This window comes from Mauremys mutica, chromosome 9 (assembly GCF_020497125.1).
Source record: "Mauremys mutica isolate MM-2020 ecotype Southern chromosome 9, ASM2049712v1, whole genome shotgun sequence".
In the NCBI taxonomy this organism is placed as follows: Eukaryota; Metazoa; Chordata; order Testudines; family Geoemydidae; genus Mauremys; species Mauremys mutica.
Window position 1 is genome coordinate 94,555,802 of NC_059080.1, and position 16,734 is coordinate 94,572,535.

At 41.7% G+C, this 16,734-nt stretch overlaps 1 long non-coding RNA gene across 1 annotated transcript in view; it reads left to right on the top strand.

The window, feature by feature from the left end:
• LOC123376810 overlaps positions 1–15,028 on the top strand; it is a 79,658-nt gene extending 64,630 nt beyond the window's left edge. The window contains exon 3 of the long non-coding RNA XR_006581964.1: positions 14,913–15,028. This is a non-coding gene — a long non-coding RNA (uncharacterized LOC123376810). The remainder of the gene's footprint in view (positions 1–14,912) is intronic.
• The last annotated feature ends 1,706 nt before the right edge of the window (positions 15,029–16,734 follow it).

Consider the following 16,734-nt stretch of genomic DNA (forward strand, 5'->3'; position numbering starts at 1 on the left):
AGATTGACAACTACTGGCTAGCGCTGATAGGCATCCACAGCACAGTACTAATATAGACGATTCTTTGTCAAATGTTTACAAATCGAGATAATGGTTAACTTGCTGTCAGCACCAAATGAGTTTTTTTTAATGTTTCAGAGCATAAAATATAAAGGATCTAGCATTTAAAGCCAAAAGGTATAAGGTACTAACATCTGCCAGGATGTTCAAACTATTCTCTTTCTTTTCAGCAGTTGGAAGGTTTCTGTGTCTTTGTACCATATTATCATCTCTGGATATATTGATAAGGGCTAGCCACTAGATTAACCTCAGGTCCATATCCGAGCTTCATGCAGAAGGCACTTCAGAACTCCTCTCTTTCCTTGCAACAAAACAATTAAGATAGTGCACCACTGCTCGGTAAAATGATCTGATAATCTCTCTGCCTCTCTGTCTCGCTTACACTAAGAGTGCTTATTAAAGTAATGACTGTTATTGTGCTTTCAGTTAGAGGTGGGCCCCAAACCAAAATTCCACATCCAAACACACGAGAATATTGGCAGTTTCAAAATGTGGATCTTCATAATCAGGCTACATTTTAGAATGTTCACAACCTAGAGCCAGATTTTGCAGCCCATCTTTATATCTTCTGAAGCATGCTAGCTTATATACCAGAAAAAGAAAAGTGCATCTTTTATGTATTGCATTGAAAACAGTTTTCAACCTGTAAAATTTAGGCAGTTCATTATGTAACCCCTCCCCAGTATGAACTCAGTAAATTAAAAAGAACCCTGCTTGGGGCTGGTTGAAAATTTCCATCAAACCCATCTTTCAGTGGAAAAGTAGCTTTTAGACAAAGTTAATTTTCCCATGAAGAGTGTCTGCTTCCTGTGGAAAACTTGAACTTTTCATAAAAGAAACCCCAACATCCAAACAATGAAAGATTTTGATTTGGAGATGCTGCCATAGTGTCTCGTGCGAGCTGTAGTTTGGGCCCTTCATGTCCCCATTCTCCTCTCAGTGAGGCACTGCACCAGCATTTCCAAATAAAAAATTTCAGTTTTCTGAGTAGTACTCAGTTTTCTGCTGAAAGTTCTCTGGTTTTGAGGAGATTTTCGGGGGTGGGGGCATTTTGTAATCAGCTGTAACCCTTCTAACCCAGAGCTGTTGAGCTAGGGTGACCAGATGACAGAGGTGAAATATCGGGACGGGGGGGGGGGGGCAAGGGGGCGGGGCGAGTCGAGCAAAAAAAAAAAAGAAGTCGGCGGCGGAGCGAAACAAAAAACAAAATAAAAAACCCGCCAGAGCACAGGAAAAATTGGTGGGGGCTGAGAACCCACCAGCAGCTCCACGCCCCGCTCCAGCTTGCCTCTGCTCTGTCTCCACCTCCCCCCTCGGGGAGGGAGGGTAGCAGCACGGAGAGCCCCCCACATCAGCCAGAGGGACCTGCCAGGGGGCCAGGTGAGACCCAGCAGTGCTAGCCTTACCTGGAGCGGCTCCCAGTAAGCAGGCAGGTCCCCTCCCTCTGGCTCCTAAGGTCGCGCAGGTCGGATCAGGTTGAGGGGGGCAGGGGGGCTCGCTGCCGGCGCCTACAAGCCCCACCCCTGCAGCACACAGCAGAGACCTCCTCGGCGCCTCTGTGCATGCCTGGGGAGTGGGGCTGCAGCACTCTGCAGGCTTCTGCCGGCGGGCGGGCGCCAGGAGTTCAACTGTACTGCCCCAGGGCTCAGGAAGAAGAGGTGAGCGGTGCCGGCAGCATCAGCTTGCGTCCTCCACCAGACGGTTCCCCGATATCGGGACAAAGTGCGTCCCGACCGATGGAAGATCGGGACGCGGGACAAGTCCCCTAAAATCGGGACTGTCCCAATAATATCGGGACGTCTGGTCACCCTATGTTGAGCACTGAGGTCGGAGGAGACCTTTAGGTGCACTTGTATGTACAGATCAAGCATGTTGTAGAAATGTCTGTCACGACTGAGGGCTAGTTGTACCTTTGATTTCTGACCTTTGTCTCTGAGTTGCACCCACTCAGCTAATGGGCCCATCACCTTCACCTCTCCTTTGAGTCTCTCACTATCAGACTGAGTCCTGGGGTACAGGACTCCGTGTACCAGCTGTGTCACTAAGAAGACCAGATTTGGTTCAACTACCAGCAAGTCTTTGCTTCAGGAGCTGTGAGCACTGCAGTGGGTGTGGAGGAAAGCAAGCAGAGAATGAGTGTGGCCCACAATATATGGATGTGCTCTGCTCCTCTCCACAGCACAATGTATGTGTGTTTATTCACCTCTTTTTAGAAAACATAGCTGAGAAATGGACAGTTATCTAAAAACAATGCAAAGTTTAGGGAATCGATAAACAAAAATCATGTGGTATGGGAGCAATACAGGCTCTTCCCCACCATAAATGTTGTGATTCTTACATACAAATATGTTATATAGTCATACAGCACCAAACCGCCATAAAAGATGCAGATGACAATGGCAGCTCAAAGTGCTCAGCACATCCCAGAACAGAGGCTGATGTACTTTATTCCAGGAACTTCTAAGTAGCAACCAAGGCTGTACTCCAAGTAGCTTTAATAATATGAAGTCAATGGGACAACTCATGTGTAAGTACTACTCACTGTGAGTAACCATTGTAGATTCAGGCTCTAAGTCAGTGGTTCCCAAACTTGTTCTGCCGCTTGTGAAGGGAAAGCCCCTGGCGGGCCGGGCCGGTTTGTGTACCTGCTGCGTCCACAGGTCCGGCCGTGGTTCGCTGCTCCAGGCCAATGGGAGCCGCTGGAAGCAGCGGCCATTACGTCCCTCGGCCCGTGCTGCTTCCAGCAGCTCCCACTGGCCTGGAGCAGCGAACCGCGGCCACTGGGAGCCGCGATCGGCTGAACCTGCGGACTGCTTTGGGAACCACTGCTCTAAGTAATACCACAAAGATGTAATAAGCCGAGGGTTTTTAATAGAATGTTACACTAGGAACAGCTCCCCCAATCAACAACATTTGATCACAAATACACCAGAAATGTTTTATTTATGATGAAAATGAATGGGTCAGCTAACAACTGCAGTTTAGAAATATTAAGAAACATGCTCTTTTTAAAGGGTAATTTGAATCCTGTCTTTGTGAGTTTAATTAACTAAGCAACAGCTGGGAAAGCTAAGGTTAATTATATGGATGTTAATAAGTCCATGAAATTGCATTTTGATTAAGTTACAGTTTGATTAACTGAAGCATTTTTTGACTTATTTTCAAAGATTCATATGTTATGTGGACTGAACCATGCTAAAACACAATGACCTATAGTCCAATCAGTATGATCTGTCTGTGTGTGTTTATATATACATGATATGCTGATAAAACCTTTAAACCACCCTAGTCTAAGTTTGGAATGGTCCCATTATGCATGAATGGAGAAGCCACAAGTAAGTTATTCATGTCATTCTACGCAAGTGCTAATGAAACCTTTAAATTTCACGATCATGTATTCTGTATGTAGCATGTATGTTACAGAAAACCTGTTTTAAGAATCTTTTAGTGAGTTTTAAAAATAATTATTGAAGATTATTTCTTGTATCCTGTGGTCTGTAAAGCCAGGTGCAACTGGGTGGAGCTCAGAGGGAGTGAAAATTAAACTAATAAATGTAAAACACCTCTAAAAATGGCATAAATTAGTTTTTTGTGTGCATAAAAGTGTTATGAATTTGAAGTCCACTCTCTTGGACCCTTCCAAGGCTAAAAACAAGTACTGTGTCTCACTGAGAAGCTGGGTGTACCACCTTTCCAGTGGTACAAAATTCCATTGCAGGATCACATGGTGTCAGTCCTTAAACCTGTCCCTGGTCTTGGCTTTAATATTGCTCACACAAAGGGGGAAGTGGGTCTTATGTTCCACTGACCTTGGCACCGTAGCAGATCAGATTAGGCCATGGGGGATGAATGAGATACGAAGAACCTAAGTAGTTTCCAAGTGCGGGGAGCCGCATGTGCTGGTTTATTCTAGTTGAGAAAAATCGTAAAGATATGAAATAAGAGTTTCAATAGCGAGACCCTGAGATTCCTGCCTTGTCACAATCCCACTATTAGAAGAAAATCAGCTAATTGTGACAACCTAGCAGCCCATTACAATTGACCAAATTTGCCATGCCGATCACTTAGATGATGTTCGATCCCAGCATTTATGTTCCTCGTTGAAGATAGTCAGATGCATTTACTGAAACATTATACAGTAGAATGACATGTCTTGATATAGGTTTATTTGAATAGCTTTTTTTTTGGTATAAGTACAACCTGAAGCAGAGCACAGGAGAGGCGCAGAAACATAATAATGTTGGTGTACTGTTATGTATCAACTTCTGCTGCAGGATTAGGATAAATAGGGTGAAAGAGCTTCTCTTCTCAAGGAGAGAGAAAATAACAGGGAAAACCATGGTATGAATTCCAGGTACGTATCTATTTTAACATAAAGTGAAGCCGGCAGCAGACTGGTAAAGGTTCATTGCACTAGCTCAAATCTACTGAGACTGCTCTAAATAAAACAAATAGGCTTTGCTTCATAAACAAGTTGATTCAGCTACCTAAGTCCCTACAGAGAGCTTTGCTGCCTTTGTTTTATCATCAGGGGACACGATGGAACATCTCTCCAATTTGATTCCATTATTAAAACAATACATGTATACTGGGTACATGTACCTTTGCTTGACTTAGTAATATCCTACAATCTGTGTCAGAGAGGGCACATATCACAGACTTAATATAAAACAAAATGTCCAAGACCTATTAACTTCTGTAACTTCAGGTTATCCAACTGTCCCAAGGTCTGGAAAATGTTTTTTTACTCATTATAACATACTTCATATACAAGGTCACTCTTATGATATTGTCCCTACCTATGCACCGTATAAGTTTACAGTGTTCTACCATACACCTTCAAACCACACAATGAAACTAGTTCTGGTCGTATACAAGAATGACTCTCACTGAAGTCATTATACTGAGGGGAGAGGGATATTTATATAGTAAAATTTAATACTATACTTGTCTAAATACTTGTCTAAAAGACAAGCTTTCGAGCTATGCAGAACTCTTCTTCAGGTCACTTTCTATGTAGCTTGATAGCTTGTCTCTTTCACCAACAAAATTTGGTCCAATAAAAGACATATCTCACCCACCTTGTCTCTCTCATATCCTGAGACCAACATGGCTACAACAACATTAAAATTTTAATATTAACATTTAAGTGAATAGGTGTTGCCCCTGTATAGTTTGGGACAGAAATTGGTCCAATGAATCTAACTGGAAATTATTTGAAAAAAATATTGGTATTTACTTTCTTGCATGCTTGTAGAAGTGAAAGTGATGATACAGTTGTTCTGGGTAACATAAATGGGTCTTCTGGGATAGTGGTGATGGTTAAGGTGCAAATTTCCCCACAGAAAATTAGGGATAAAATCCTGGCCCCATTGAAGTCAATGGGAGTTTTGCCCTTGACTTCAGTGGGCTAGGATTTCACATAAAGACACTGAAATTATGGACAAATTCTCCAGTCCATTAAAGCTACTTTGTACTATGATTGGAAGAACTCTGCTGGCATACAGCTGGTGGAGGTGTTTCTATCACCTTCTAAATCAGCCATCCCATCTCCTTCAGTATAAGTAAAATGAAAAGAGGTTGTGGCTGGGGCAAGGAGAGGAGAGGTTGTGTCCCTGCCCGTGCTGCCCTATCACTGCGTGGCTCTGAATTAGGTAGGCATTTAGGGCCTATATATTATCATTTAAAAATACTTCCATAATAACACTCAATGGATGATTAAAAGAAATTATTCTTTTTAATGTTTTATAGTAGGATACGTTATAATGCACAGAAAAGATGCGTCAAATAGATTTTATAATAAAATAGTAGTAGACAAAATTAAGACACAATTACATTTCTAAAAAAATTTAAAAAGCGGTTTCTACTATTCTCTTGTAAATTCTTAATAAATGATTTTATTGTATTGTGTTAGGAGCACAGAGGTTTATGGGCATGGGGCATCTTAAATGCACATATTTATTATTACAGAGCCAATCCTGCAAATGCTTTGACATATGGGTAGCTCTATATTGGTAAATAGCCCCTAATTCATTATATAATAAATTAGGCTTCATTACTATTTTTTAAGTGGCTGGAAGCTGAAGCTAAACAAATTCAGTCTAGGAATATTTCTAACAGTGCTAGGAATTAACCATTGGAACAATTTAGCAAGGCATGTGGGAGATTCTCCAGCCTTTGAAATAGTTAAATTAAGGCTGGATGCCTTTTTAAATGATATGCTCTGGCTCAGCCAAGTTTTGGCCTTGACGCCAGAATTAGTCGGGAAAATTCTGTGGCCTTTGTTAACCTGGAGATCAGTCTAAATGATCATAAATGGTCCCTTCTAGCCTTAAAATCAATGAATATGTGACTCTATGAGAAGTTATTGTTATAATCAATTAACATGTTACCCAAATATCAAAAGTAATCATGAATTTTATCATGAATCACATGCTTCAAGTTTAAATACACTTGTAGGATTCATATTTTTCAGGCCCCAATCCTGCACTCATTCATATTAATAGGAATTTTGCCATTGCCAGAATGGGAGCAGGATTGGATTCCTATCTGGTTTGTCTGTAGTCAATCATATACACTTGAAGAGTTGAACTAGTTAAAATTTCTGCATGGTTCATTTCATTTTTCATGGCTCCTCAGGTCTGATGTTCCATGGCAACTGTATTCTTCCCCCATTTACTTTAAAGCTATTGTTAAATTTGATTAGAATGTAATTTTGGGGTCTTTTTATACTTAGACGTTCATCAAACAAAATGCCTTTCTCAGGGCAATGCAATAACTTTACATAAAAGGCAAAATATGGAAATAACTTTAATAAGTGCTTGAAGTTGTTAAATGAATTACAAATGCTAGCTAAACGAGACAACGGCTAAAGAAAATGCATTGTGAAAAGCTCTACCCATTTAATAATCAGAGACCAATAGTTCTTTCACTGTACTATGTGTCAAACCACTCATTCAGAGAGAAATGCCCTCAGTCAGGTGAATGGTGTGAAAAGGAAATTGCATTTCCCACAGGTTAAAATACTTAAGTAATCTCTGTAACAAGCAAAAGTTGTAAGTGAAAGAGACGTGAGTCCTCTACTGAGAGATGCCAACAGGGAGTAAATAGGAAGCTGTGATTGAGGCTAGTTTCTGATACCCTCATGCTGAATAGTACCTTAGACCCTGTGTAGTCGCATTAAATTCATTTTATTGCTATTTTTAGAGTAAGGAAATATTTCATATTAGCCAGACTATAGCAATCTAATCCTAAATGTATGGAGTTTACAAGCCTATGCTAAAATATTGCCCAATGGTTGCTCTTTGGTATGTTCAGAATGCATCAGAAATATATTTCTTTACACTAATATATTCATGGGTACGAGATTTTTATACAGAACATCCTGCTTCTGATTCTTTTTTCCTGTTTCCCTCCAGTGATACCCTTTGTGATAGTACTGTCTATATGTAACATTTCTTTTCATAGGGCCAAATTCTGATTCAGGCGAAAAGCCTGAGTAGGGGTTTTCCAAAAAGGTTCAGATCCTCCCCAGGGCATGAGTAGCAGCCATGGAGCTTACACCCCCCTTCCATGGTGAGGTCTGACAGTGGATCTGCATGCTCAAACTGGTCCCCTGCTGTGCCCCCTGAATCTGGTTGCTCTGGAGAGAGCTGCTGTTCTGTTATGAACAATAAGAGCCCAATACCCCTGTTCAGCCTCTTGGTACCTGGGAATGCCCCTCTTCTCCCAAAGCAATGGCCCCATGCTTGATTCCACTGCTATGACACCCTTCCACAGGATGCAGGATTTGGCAGTTAAGAATCAGGGTTGTTTCTGGTTTGCTTTCACTCTTAGTCTCCCTGTCGCAAAATACAAGCTGCTTCTAGCATCCTTTAGTTTCAGAACTTACCTTGCAGTATTTTGGAAGCATGGTAGTGAACTAGGCTGTACTGGCCTTTTTCCTCTGGAGCCTGGGATCAAATCCTACATGAGGTCACCAATGCAAATGAGCGCAGGGGTCTCATCCTAGCCTCTTCTAGTGGACGTTTGTCCACAGAAGCACTGCTTAGTTCGGTTTAGTTCAGCGTGCCCTGCAGTCTGTGCTTGAGAGAGAGAGGCTCAGGGCTTCAATAATGGTGCTGCTAACGGTCAGGACTGCGCTGCATGGGCAGTCCTGTGTCCATGTCAGGAAGCTTTTACTGTGTCTGGGTTCCTGTCAGTGCTGCTAATTCAATCACTTTCATGAGCAATACATTCACATAAAAAATTAACAAATATCTAGCCAGCAGCAGTTCCCTCTGTTCCTTTTTCCAAAACTATGTAGCTTTCTCTTAAAATGATTGGGTTTAATGGCTCCTTAATGCTAGCAGCATGTTCTATATTTCAGCATTCAGTGAAAAGGAATTCTGCCTTTATTGCCTGACAGCTTCTCAACTTCAGTCCATGACATTTTTTATGTAGCTACTGTCTCCAACGTTTTGTGCCATCTGTGTAATCCCACTGAATTGACGGAGGTTGTTGGGGGCATAGCTGAGGGCAGAATTAGGCACCTGTGACAGGGTATACAAACTCCACGCATGTCACGAAAGGGTTAGTGGGCTGCTAGGGGTCTAGTCAACCCCACCCTGCAACACCAGAAGCAGATGTCAGGCTCTGAGGGAGGAGCTAAAAGGGGAGAGCCCAGCTGAGTTGGTACCTGGCTGGGAGGAAAAGTAGACCTTTGGTTCTGACCATGGGAGAGAAGGCTGGTTGGGGCCAGGAACTGAGAAAGACAGTTGTCTACCAGATCCTTCCTGAGGGAAGGTAGGGCTGGCCTGGGAGGATTGCCTTGTTTGGCTGATAGTTACCGATTTAGGCTTGCATAAGCCCAGGTAAGGCTGCAGTGTTTGTTTCCTAGTATGCTGCAGAGCCTGGGAGAAGCGAAGAGTTTGCTGAGGATACTGCCCAAGAGTGGTGGAAGAGTTTGTTTCTTTGTGTTCATTTTGGACTTTGGGTATCCTGGAAGGGTTAGGATTTTTATAGGACCTAGCTGGAGGGCTAAGTTGCCTCAACCTGGAAGATGTTGGAGGCTTCTGCATTGTGCCATGACATAAGGGGGTGTGTAACGAGGGCATGTGGTGACAGTACCTTACTTTCATTAGTCTGTTCAATTTATCTCAAGAGCTCACATGATTCTATGCAACCTCACTTTATTCTCCAACCCCTAAGATACACTGCATGTGGGTATCATCTTATGCTCCTTAAATTCAGGGCTTGGTTGTGGTCATTAAGTGTTCCTGCATGTCTGTTGGACTACAGCCCCGCACACAGCACAACTTAAGGAGATAAGAATCTTGGGGCGTGGGGAGAGAGAATCCAGATACTTTCTCTTCACTACCTCTTCTGAGAGGATGGAGGTTTCACCTCTCCAGGAGAAAAGATAGAGAATTTCCAAGCACCAGCGTAAGACTCAAGTGGTCTAATTAAGAATAGAGAAAAAGGATCCACTTGAAACAAATGACATGGGTCCTGTTGTGGACTGTATCCAAACTGTCCCTGGCACTGTTCAGGAGGTAAGGAAGAAAGTGGTTTTGTCCCCCTTGTGCCCCCAAATTGGACTAGCTGGGATCCTTACCCAGTCCTAGCGTACGTTAGAGTAGCATGAGGCCATTACAGCAGCCAGGGATCATTGGGGTAGAGAGACAACCCTGCTACATCCTCTCTCCTCTCACCATGCTTCTGCTACTGAGGCCTGTATGCCATGTGAGAATAGATCGTTAAACCCGCATTATGGCTGTTTTGGTCCCTCAGATCAGTGGAAAGTAGATATCATATGGCCATGATGTTCATAACAAATCTAGTTTGAAACTCTGCAAAAGCTCATCTCGAAGGTTCACCCTGGATTTAGTTATGGCAGATAAAAAGTATCTTGAACATCGAGAGTGCCTCTTTCTCCCCTCTGATTCTTTTCAACAGAGCCTATCAGAGATGGTCTTTTGGTATCAGATCTCTAGTGTTTCGCTTCCCCTGACCTGACTCTCAGCTTGGTCATACTTTCATGTTTCTCTGATGTGCTTGTCTGATCATCCTACCAGACACCCCTCCCCCCCACACAGAGTCCCCTAGTGTCTCTAATGCCATGTCCATATCCTGTGTCCCAAATCCATCCAGGATTGAATTCAATGGTTTGGCTAAACCATTTCAGTTTGTTTTTTCTTCCAAAGCTTCACAACTTGACAAGTCCCTTTGAAGATGTATCCACACAGTAGTTGTTTTGCATCCTATTACTCTGACACCAAAGGCTTGTCTGGCCTTTATTCTCTTCTATCATACTTTTGTATGATATTAGTCTTGGCTGGTGGATGGGGGGGGGTTAATCTGAAACCAGCTCAGTCTACTCGGATAAGCCCAGTGTATCTTTAAAAAAAATTATATTTCATTCTTAATATTCCATATTAAATACGAACCACAGATTAAAACTGACTTGCCACATATGGATAATCTTTCCTAATAACCCAGACCTTCAAAACACAGGGAGACATGCTGGCTCATTTCTGCAGTACCAATTCATTTGTTGCAGTGTCTCTCTCTGACAGAATAATGGTTGAATGTAACAAGGCAATCAAAACCTGAGCATGCCATGTTATTCCATTTGTGGTGTCTTTCTTTGTCATAGGAGTTTAAGGCCAGAAGAGACTATCGGATCATCTAGCATGACCCCTTCTATATCGCAAGCCATTAAAGTTCCCATAGATACCCTACACTGAGCCCGAACACTTTAGTTAGACCCAAACATTTCCGTTTTCAGGAAACTAAACTGTATGCCACAGGTAGAGAACAGGAGAGACCAAGGTGCCACCAATGCCTGAGGCCCCAGCAATGGTAGGGAATTGATGATGTGAGATGTATGCCCAGATGATTCCAACAGGTGAACTGGGCCCCATGCTACAGAGGAAGGCAAAAACAACCCAAAGGTCTCTGCTCTGGCACTCAGTTGGACCGTGAGCATGTGAGTAAGACACACTAGCCAGGCATCTAGAAATGATTCTATTTACCACCTCCAAGCACCAGTCCACTCCACCCAGTCTTGCCTCCAGAAGGGATCAAGCTCTGATGCTTCAGAGGAAGCTGACCTCCCTGCCCAGCCAACACATCATTGGTGTATTTTTTTTATGAATTTTCTGCAGGTTTATACTCCAGTCTTCAAAACAGACAGTGAATCAATAACATACGTACAACCCCACTTATTGCACTCGGCTTGGTTAACCACTGCCAGCCATAACTAAGAACTGAACTGGAGTCATACTCTACACCCCACAATCTATTTCACTGATGCTAAACATTCGGCAAATTGTTTTTCTGTGAATTTGTCCCACTCTCTCTCTTTGTTACTTTATTCTATTCTATCCTTGATTGTTGTCATCTGCCTCTGTTTCCACGATGTTATTCCCTATAACTGTTATCTACTTCTGTGCCCCTACATGAATCATAATTCCATATCTCTCTTAGCTGCAGTATTTCTGAAAGTAGTATTGAATCTACTTGGCTAGGTTCTATTGTTTTGAATGTTAGCGTTCCCATTTTTGAGACACCATTATATATAGTCTCCTTGGCCACCCCCACTAAGTCATTTGTTTACAAGAGACTCCATCCTATGAGGCACTGAATGCCTTTAGCACCTCCGAAGTTTGGGGAAAGTTTAGATTAAAATCTGAACTTCATGGCTCAGGCTCACTTCTTATGTTGATTTTATTTAGATATTAATTGGTAATCAATATGGTCCCTGCTTCCATAACATCTACAGTCTTTTTAATGTATTTAGTCTCACAACATCCTTGTGATCTAGGGAAGTACTATTTTCTCCAGTGTTACCATTGGGGAACTGAGGCCCTAAGTAACTTGCTCAAGGTCACACAGGAAGTCTGTGGCAGAGAAGGAATTTGAACCCAGGTCTGACTAGGCGAGAGCCTTAACCACTGGACCATCCTTCCTATCTGTCTGAGATACAGATCCTCAAGCTAAAAGGAAGGGACATTTATTTAAAGTAAGACACAAACCCACATAACAACTGGGCTTGGTGCCAGGTGTCAATGGCTTCTCTTCCTTGTACAATAATAAAGACATTTAACATTTCACACACATCCCCTTCTCCAGAAAATAATGAATCCCAAGCTAGGAAATGTGACCTTCAGCTTCTTTTAAAATTATGGATGCAAAGTGTTCATTGAGTAACATCTGCTCATCTGTCACTAACTTCCTCCTCCTGCCTCTAATGGCCTTTAAAAATGCATGTTTATCATTAGATTTATTTTATTGATGGCCAAATACTTTTACCTTTACTAGTGTAAAAATCTGGTCCTAAATTTACTCCATTTACTTCAACATTCCTTTCCAATTTTACTTCCATTATGCAATAATCATTCCAGTGCAGTTTTATTTTCATTAATTACTTTGCGTCCAGTTCTGTAACATGTACTCATCCTACATACCACTTATTCATGCAACCAGTCCCACTGAACTATTCTGTGAGCCTCTTTTCCCATCTCGTAGGACTGATTTATACACTGTTTTTGTATCAGTATTACTATATAGGTTTAGAAACTGATAATTGAGGCGGTACAACCTCCTAGTGTGGATAGAGTTATACTGATATCAAAGTGCATATATTATTACAGCTTATACAATAAATTAATAAGCTATACTGGTACAAGCATCTTTACATGGTCTAACTATGTCCACACTAGAGGCTTGTACCACTTTACCTATACCAGTTTCTAAACTGATATAGAAGTGTGAAAATGGTGCATAGACCAGCCCTTAGGCCACTGAACCTCCACCAATTAGCACATATAACCAGATGGTGGGCTCAGTCCAATTCCTAACAGACATGTATCCACACCACCCAAAACCACTATCATAACTGGTACCTTTGATGGCACTTGCAGCAGAAAGGACAAGGGTTCTATGGGCCATGGTGACTGGAAAAACCTCTCCCCTAGAGGTGGTCCCTTTAGGTTAGGGTGAGGTTCACACGTGTGACATCTTTCACTACCACTCTCTGTGCCTACAGCTAAATGTTCTTTTCAATCTTTCTGGGTTAAATTCACTCCATCCACACAAAGCTGGATAATTCAGGTCCTATGTGGGTAAAGTGTTGGATGGTTGGAGAGGTGAGTTCCCTCACTCCCACTAAACCCAGTGCCATAGTTCAGCCTATGGGTTGGAATAGTGGTTGCAATGCCTTTGTACCAGTTGCATTTTTTACTAGGAACACTGAATCTGCGTACATGCAGATCCATGGCCCTTCTCCTTTGGCCCACTCCTGGACCATCTTAACCTGCCTCCAGCATGGCCTTCCACGCTAACCTCCACAGGACTGGAATGGTCTTGGAACATGCTGTGCAGCTACTTAGTAGGCAGTACCCACGTGCAGTTCCTTTGAAGAGCTTAAGGGATGTGGAGGCCTTGTTCCTGCACAACTAGGGTGAGTTTCACTCTCTTTGAATGAACAGATATTAGCCTCCACACTGTTCTGTGCAGCACCTTTCACAAGCACTACATTTACTCAGACATTGAAAAGGAGACATAGGGAGAACCCCTCCAGTGCCACACAACAGACCTGGCCTTACAGTTCAGTCTTCACACTCTCTTTTCTTCTCTACACCCGAGCCAGAATGACATACCTTAAATTGGGCAAATCAGATCAATAAGCACCAGTTTCACATCAATTGCATAATAGAGATTATGTGTATTTCCCAACTAAATTATAAGGACAAACTACCTTCGACATCACCGAGGACGCATCTCTCACATAAGAGATTGCTGACTGGATAGATCATTTTTAAAAGACTCCAAATCATTGTCTATTATCAGTATATTATGCCTATGCCCCTTCATACTGTTTATATAGAAAGCAGCTAATGGACCAAATACAGGTATGGTCTGAGCAGGCACAAATCCTCTTGGCTGATTTTGGCCCAGTGATGTACTAGTTATTTCTCTATTTATTCCTATACAACAGAAACCATCTGCCACTGCTTAGCATCAGTAATCTTAAACCCTCATACTTTATAGCTGTGGAAATATATATCTACCTATATCTATATATATCTATCTATATATATTTAATTTGTGCATCTAGTAGTCGAGAGAGAGAGAGAGAGAGAGAATTAAAAGTCCCTTGTAGCCCTGAATGCTTTCACTTATGTATGCTCATGCAGAGAATTTTCCTCTTTACCAAATGGGTTTCAAGCAAAGCATGCTGCCGTATGTCACAGGCACTGTGATGGGTCCATATAAAAATCTAGTTAGAGGATTTTTTAAAAGAGGTTAATTAAAAGCAATTTAATCTTAGTTTGTCAAGAAAGGGGAATGCCAAACTGCACAAAATGAAGGTGTTCTGTATGGTCTCTCTCTTAAAAAAAATCTCTAGAGAAAAGAAAACTGGAGTGTTTTATATCCATGCTATGAAAAATTCTAGGGTGAAATCCAGGCTCCACTGATGTCAATGGGAACTTTGACACTGATTTCAGTGCAGCCAGGTTTTTACCCTAGAGCACAATGGAATCTTTTCCAAAGGAATCTTGAAGCACATAGTCACAGGTTGCTGTTAGCTGAGTCAGCATTAAGCAGCTGACACAAGGCAGAAAGCTGTGATAAATAACCTGTTTTGAAACCCATATTTCAGAAAGTGGGCCAAATTTTGTTTTCAGCTACACCACAGCATTCTCACAAAGTCCAGTTGTGACCTAATGGAAGTGAGTGAAACTCTGCAAGTGAATTGAATGGCATCTGCTCAGAATTAAGCCCACTGATCAGTGGGGCTGTACTGGTGTAAATGAGAGCAGGATTTAGCTCATTTTCTGTTATTTATTTCTGTTTTTTATCAATAGGATTTAGTGGCGTAAGGAGAAGAAACAAGTGGCAGGAGCAGATGAACTCTCAAGAAGCAGTGATCCTGTTGCCATTCACACAGTCTCAGTAATATAGATTCACGAAAGAGAAATACGAACAATATATGCTATATAAGCAGAATTGCCTCTAAGTAGCAAGCTTTTCAAAGACTTCTACGAAATGGCAGGAGTTCTCTAATAGCTATGGTTTTAAAAGGCTGTCAGTTGAAATGGGAATGGTATTCCAGATACCATCTGTCTGGTTCTCAAGACAAAGCATAAAGCATAACCTAGTATATAAATGTCACAATGAAACAACTGGTGCTAATTTTCCAGTTATAAATGAGTGTGACTATATTGCCTTTGCACTCCCTGATGACTACTATCCAAAAGACACGTTAACGCAGTTGAAGCAACTATTTTCTCTCCTGCTGTTATGACAACTAGGATCTTAACTTTTTAGAACTGATGATCTTGCAAGGAAGTCAAGAAACTAAAGAATGCGTGTCAGCAGTGATAGATGCAAAGTACTGTACAGGAGCTTAAATAGTTTTGAGTTAGTATGTCTAAAAAAGCCTGGATTGTTTAAATGAGCCTTAGCATAAGCTACGTGTTCCAGTGCATTCTGCGTGGATCTGTGCAGCCATTCAGAGCAAACCATTTTTTCCGTTCGTGAATTCTCTGTTTTTCATAATTGTTCACTTTTTGCCTGCATTTCAGCCAATGGGTTGTTCACAAACTACTTGTTTTGACTATATCCTCAACTATTTCTCTTTTTATTCATAATTTGTGGTGTGTGATTGGTTCCTACATAACATGATATTGTTTCTGTTGCCTAACTGGATTATTGAAGTGTTATAAAGGATGTGAACATAGAGGAATAGCATAGAATGAATACTCCCACTTGTATGTTAATACCTGTGTTCACATGAGAATCTCTGCATCTGCATGAAGTACAACCATTTCCCAAAAGTGTGTGAACAACACCCTGCTTGCACCAATGTTCTCATGACACTGACTGTGGCTAAACCAAACAGCTATTTGGGAGTTGACCTGAAACTTGTTTTGTAGTATTTGTCCGGCTTGAACTATGAAGATCAGAGGAAAAAGTTGGACAGCAAATCTTCAAGCAGGGAAATTCTGCTGTTCTTTGATAACTGTTCAGCACATGTGACTCAAAATCATTCTTCTGCCACCAAATTGCACAAGGTTAATTTGTCTAGTGTATCAATGCCTGATCCACAACTGCAACCTACATAATTAATAACAATTACTGTTACATAATCATTCACACTGCTCATACCGATCAGAAAGGAACTGTTAACCCTTCAAGAACCATCCTGGGCACTTGCTAAATGAAGTGTGTTAGACAGCAAACCAGAGACTCTTTAGCACTATGCTTTTCCCCAGACCTTGAACAGCCATTAGGTAATGATCTCGCGTATTAGGAACCCCTTTGCTGGTATGACTCCTGAACTTCTGAGAAATGAACAGCAGAACAATGCTTCAGTGAACCATCATACAGAAACCACTGGCAACTAAAATATGCAAGGATGTAATGCAGAAGCTGTTCTCAAGAGGTGGTGGCATGACGATGAACACGTCATTCTGTCTGATACTCAAGGGGATGCAGAATATGATCAACAAGATCTGATATGGTACAGAAAACTGAGAGACTGAACACTAGGTAGTTTTTATGAATCTGAATCGTGCCTGGAGCTTCTGTCTGACACCGCTGGAAAGTAAATTGAAATGACTTTGAGAAATGCTCCTCTGATCCCTTCAAAGAAAAGATTCCAGCTGAGTTCAGTTGGAGACTTTC